Genomic DNA, 6098 nt, shown 5'->3' with positions numbered 1-6098 from the left:
GAGATAACTTCATAAACAGAAGTTTCCTCCCTAGGCACAAATCTCTTATATGAAATGAAAAATTCTGCTCAGTTTTCAAAGTCCCATGTCTACAATTTCTCAAAAAAAAATCCATATGCCAAAACGGAATATTTTAGGATTCCATATTCTGTTTTCCTGGAGACAAAAAAAAAAAAACCCAAAAAACTAAATAAACTATCAGAATATGTAAATTACACAGTGTTAGAAAGTGAATTGAGAGAGTAAAGTAGGTGGTCCTGAGGGGGTGTTTTTTGTAAATCTAAGCTGAAGGATGAAAGCCTCATGACTCGATCAAAAGCCTGATAAAAGAATATGCCAATAAAAGTACACACACGAGCCACAGGTCAGGGAGGCCAGAACCATGACAGCAGCACTTGGAAGTGATGAGGTTCACCAGATCCTCCTTACATCCTGGAGACAGGACTTCTTCAGTTAGCTAGGAGGATGAGAGTACAGATGACTCCAGTCTTCATGGACTAAGCAGACAGAAGGGTGAGATCAGTGTTACTGAGGTTAGCGAAGACCTGGGGAGGAGCGAGCAGGCTGGGGATCCAGCTCTAATACTGTATGTTTGACATGAGTGTGGCATCTGACAGTTAGTGGCTTCTCAAAGGGACTCTCCCAAGACCCAGTCCTGGGAACCTATATGGCCATTTGGTCACATGGCCAAGTAGAAACAAGGTAGCTAGTTTGCTTAACTTAAAACCCAGATTATTTGCCTGTAAGTCATACGCTTTTACGTGTAGGAAAAGGATACAGAGAAGTTGGTGCAAGAAAGACTCAGCCAACCACTGCTGGCTTTAAGGATAGAAGGGAACACATTGGGATAAATGCAGGCTGCCTCCACAAACTGGATGAGGAAAAACAAAAAGAAAAAGACAAAACACAGATTTTTCTCCTAGAACTCCAGGAAAGGAATACAGTCCTGCCCATACCTCAGTGGAATCATCCCAATGATACTCATTCCGACTTTTGAGCTCCAGAGCTACCATCATCATCATCATCATCATCACCATCATAGTGTCTTATTTGAAGTCTTGATTTTTCCAACAATTTGCTACATCATCATTATACAGATACAATAGCCAAATAAAATATCTGGTAGGCTGCAAAAGAGCCTGGTATACAGGCTCTGGATTTGGGATAGTGGTCCAGGCTAGGTATAAACTCATGAATTATTAGTATATTGACGACACTTAAAATAATTCCTTGATGGTTGCCAAGAAAGTCAATACAAAGGGAAGAGAGCCAGAGAAGGGAGAAGAGAGAAAAGAAAGAACAGGTCAATTCAGGGGAACTTTGACCTTGAGAGTACCCCTCAAGACCTAGAGGGAGAATCTAGTAGGATGGAGTGGGGGCAGGAAGCCAAGTAAGCAGGGTGGTGATGGCAGCAATGGCCCACGCCTTTAATCCCAGCACTCAGGAGGCAGAAGTAGACAAATCTCTGTGAGTTTGAGACCAGCCTGGTCTACAGAGTGAGTTCCAGGATAACCAGGGCTACCCAGAGAAACCCTGTCTCCAAAATCAAAAACAAAAATGATAGTGACCTGTTAAGAGAAACTTTTCCTTGTGAGAAAGCCTTCCCGCCAGCCTGGTTCTAGAGCCGCATCAGTCCCAAATAAACACACAGGAGGCTATATTAATTATGAAGCTGTTGGCCTTGCTTGTTTCTTACTGGCTAGCTCTGACTTAAGTAATTACCCATAATTGTTAATCTGTTTCTTACCGGAGAATAGTTCCGGGCTTCCTACCCCATGGCGTTACATGTTGACTCTCTTGCTTCTCCTTCCCAGAGTCCTCCTGGACTGCTAGTCCCTCCTATCTAGGTTTCCTATTGGCTCAACAGTACTTTATTGACAAATGCACAGGACTTCCCCCAACAGTGACCCATGTCATGTGTCCAGAGGTTAGGGAAGATGAGAACTATGAATAGCAGTGCAACATAATTGGTAGTCATGACTTGGATGTTTGGGAGAGTTGGTGGGGGGCTGAAAGTTTGGATAGTATGTCTTAGAAAAAAAATGATAGACCGGGTGGTGGTGGCACATGCCTTTAATTCCAGCCCTTGGGAGGCAGAGGCAGGCAGATCTCTGTGAGTTGGAGACCAGCCTGGCCTACTGAAGGAGTTCTAGAACAGGCTCCAAAACTACAGAGAAACCCTATCTGTCTTTAAGAAAAAAACAAAAACAAAAACAAAGAAAGAAAACTGATAAAGAATAGAAAACAATACAGATACCTTTATAAAAAAGAAATTTGATGTAAAAATCAATGAAGAAATAGAGGTTTTTGTTTTTTTCAATACAGGGTTTCTCTGTATAGTTTTTGAGACTGTCCTGGAACTCGCTCTGTATACCAGGCTTGGTCTGGAACTCACAGAGATCCACCTGCCTCTGCCTCCCGAGTGCTGGGATTAAAGGCGTGCGCCACCACCGCCCGGCAGAAATAGGGTTTTGGCTGGAGGTAAATATGGACTTCTTGAATATGAGTGAGAGAAATAACTAAGGAAGATTTAGGAGCGGGGACTAGGGCAGGTAGGCGACATGTTCAGGGTAATGTGACAATGTGAAGCAGTCATGACATCCTCTCTTAGTCTAGATGGGAACTGCTCAGCTGAGTCCAACTCAATTGTGAGACAGTGGATTGTAAGCTTAAGTGTGGTTAGTACGGCGGGGTCTTACTGAGAAGCCCAGGCTAGCCTCGAAGTGATGGTCCTCCTGCCTCGGCTTCTCAATTCTGCAGTTGTAGATACACAGCATCATTCTTGGCACAGATTTATTTTTTTGTTTGAAGCTACTAATTTCATGAGAAATTATGTTTAGGAAAACAGTAAATGATGGTGTGGATTGAGTAGCAGCCTCCTCTGAGTTGATGCATATTGTGTGTGACAGAGGCTTCCAGGCTAGAGCTTGTCCTGGGTGACTCCATTTTACCACACAGCATTTAGCTCTGTTTTGAGGAGAAACAGAGAGGGTAGACTCCGTTGCATCCATTTGTGCATGTAGACACCACCACCCATCCAGCACCACCCACTAACAACAGGATGCTAACATTCCTTTTTTTAAAGATTTATTTATTTACATATACACTGTTCTGCCTACATGTCAGAAGAGGGCACCAGATTGAATTGTAGATGGTTGTGAGCCACCATGTCGTTGCTGGGAATTGAACTCAGGACCCTTGGAAGAGCAGTCAGTGATCGTAACCTCTGAGCCATCTCTCCTGCCTGGATGCTAAGATTCTTATATGTAAAGGGTACCACTCATAAACTAGACTGAGAACATATGGGCATATTAAAAACTGATGAGGGTTTTTTTTGGGGGGGTTAGAGGGAGTCACCACCAGTTTCTTTGTTTTTCTTTGCCTCCCTAGTGCTGGGATTATGGCCATATCCATCATATCTCAAGATCCAACAAATCTTAATTTACTTTTTTTCTTGTGGTAGATATTTACTGAAGGGCTTTTCTGTACAAGGCTTGGGTTAGTCTCCAGGGCACAGGAGTGGACAGGATTATAAAACCTTGCCCTGATATGAAATAAGAAACCGTGACATGGTGCAATGAGGTTTACTCAGGGAGAAATAGGGCTGCCATGACATAAACAGGGGTCCTAGCCCAGTTCAGTGTGGGGATGAGAGGCCTGGGCTGGAAATGGTTTCTAAATTAGAACAAGTAAAACCTGAGAGATGAAAGCTCTGAGCAGAAGGTATTGTGAACTATATTGGGGATGGGGATAACTGTATTTTTCTATATTTTTATTTATTCTTTGAGAATTTTATACAATTTATTTTGATCATATCCTATTCTCTCCCCCCAACTCCTCCTTGGTCCTTCTCCACATCCCAACCCATCCAACTTCATGCTTTTTCTCTCTTTTAAAAAACGTGGAGTAAATTTTGTTTTGCCCAACCACTCCTGAGCATGGGGTCTTCCCTGGAGTGTCACTCCATTGAAGAAAATTGATTTTCCCAGTCAGGGAAGCTAACAATTGAGAATAGCTTCTCGGTCAAGGGTGGGACTTCATACTTACCTTTCGTCCCAGTTTCGCTCTGGGCTAAAAGTTGGGAGTGTCTGTGGGTCTGTCAGCAGGCTTGTCCTCCCTGGAGGCCAGAGATGCCAGACGTGTTTAAACTAAAATGTCTCTGGGTCCACCGTGGCCAGAGGCTGGGGAATTCCAGAAAGGGGGTCTGGGTTTTCCTGAGTTCTTTCCCCCTGAAGGAGTAACAGTTTCCTGGAAACTGCACTGAAGACGTGGCTGAAACTGAAAGATGCCTTGATACTCAGGAACAAGACTGGACAGCGCCTTCCTCCCCCTTCTTTCCTCCAAGCAGTAAAGCCTGATTAACTCCAAGGCAGTGATGCTCAATGGTGTCCATCTCCTGGGACCACTCCAGCCGCAAAGGAGCCTGCCTTCTTTCTTTCCAAGTTCCTTATTAGAAAAGGCTTATTTCTCACCCTCTGTGGTGTGTGGATTTCACTCTTCCAGTTCAGAAGAAAAGAGCCCAAAACGCCAACTCAGTGAAAGATTCTTATAACTGCGGATGTCTGGAACCCTGACTTCTGAGCCAAGATCAGCCAAAAACCAATTAGGGCTCCATCTCTCTGATACACGGTCAAACAGATACAGGGGACAAGTGATGCTGTATTTTCAAGGTTCCAATCAACCAATTCAAGGTGCAGGAGTCTTTATTGGTTTCATAACAAGGTTCTGAGACAGTCATGCTGCATTTCTAGTAACCGTTCCTCTAGAACAAAAGTACAAGTCTTGTCACCTTCAGTGACTCTTTTGTCACATGAAAATCAATAACATTTTTCTAGGTGCAAAGTGAGCAGAAATATCATCACCATTGCCTGATGGATGCTTGTCTGGACCCCAGGAATGTGCTGGAATTTAACTTGTCTTTTTACAGCTTGTCTTCATTTTCTCTTATAAAAACTTGAGGGAGTAGTTTACAGCTCAAATGTGTTCTCATTTGAAGACAACCATTTTCTGAAGCCTTCATTGCGTCAGACAGACTCGCTTTTGGAATATCGTCACTGGCTCGAGGAAAAAAAGTTTGGGCTACAAATTCATAAGCTTTGGGCTAAATATGTGCAAAATTTAGAAGTGGGATATAGACATGTATTTCTTCTGAATGAACCTATTCCTTTTCTCAGAGATTCAAGAGGTTCAAATGCTAGGGGAACTCAAAGCAAAAGTCCTTTGTAGAACCTTCCTCTTAGCGAAGTCCTAGGCATGGACGTCTTACTTCATGTTCTTTTTCCTTTGCCTCTGATGCAGTTTGTTTCAAGTTCACGGTCCTGGTAGAATCCATCTCTCCTCCCAGGCAATTCTCAAAACTTCCATAATGAATCAGAAATCACTAAGTTCTTGCAGATGTTTTCTATTTGCCAATCTAAAAATTTCTAGCTTTATCAGAATTTGTATTATTGACCAGCCTCTAAGGCCAGTCTTCTTATACCTTTGACATAAAGATAATCTAGCACACTGAGGCCAGTACCTTCACAGGCCTGTGTTTGTGGTTTCCTACAGGCCAGGACAGTAGGTTGTAAGTTTGAATCTAATGTGTTTGCCCAAAGGCACAGTGACATGGCAATAACTGCTTCTGTCCTCCTGTGTTTTTGAGTCACCATTCAATGACTTTTCTCTGGTGCACCAGGAAGCTGTTTTTTGGAGACAGGGTCTTGCCAAGTTACTCAGGCTGACCCTGAATTCCACAGTTCTTCTGCCTCAGGCTCCAAGTAGCTGGGATTGCAAGCTTGCACCACACGGGCCTGGCTTTCAGAACACCTTTGCAAAGAGATTAAGTTCCTGAATGCTAACGTAGCTCGGGATGGACTTCATTTTTGATTCTGCTCTGTCTGGAGAGAAGTGCTGTGAGAGAGACCTTGGAAATTACCATAGCTATTGCAAATGTAAAATTTGCCATGAGTCTAACTGTGTTTTGGTTATTTCTCCTCCAGTTCTCCAGGTCATATTAGATATTTACTTATCTGCCGGATAGGTGGACAGTCTATATGTTCAAATAAATGATAATTTGTTGGATGCTTACACGTAAGAAGCCATTCTAAGAGCTTTGT

The sequence above is a fragment of the Mesocricetus auratus genome, unplaced genomic scaffold (genome assembly GCF_017639785.1).
Source record: "Mesocricetus auratus isolate SY011 unplaced genomic scaffold, BCM_Maur_2.0 Super-Scaffold_100011, whole genome shotgun sequence".
NCBI classification, from domain to species: Eukaryota; Metazoa; Chordata; class Mammalia; order Rodentia; family Cricetidae; genus Mesocricetus; species Mesocricetus auratus.
Note: the sequence above shows the minus strand (reverse complement) of the source record.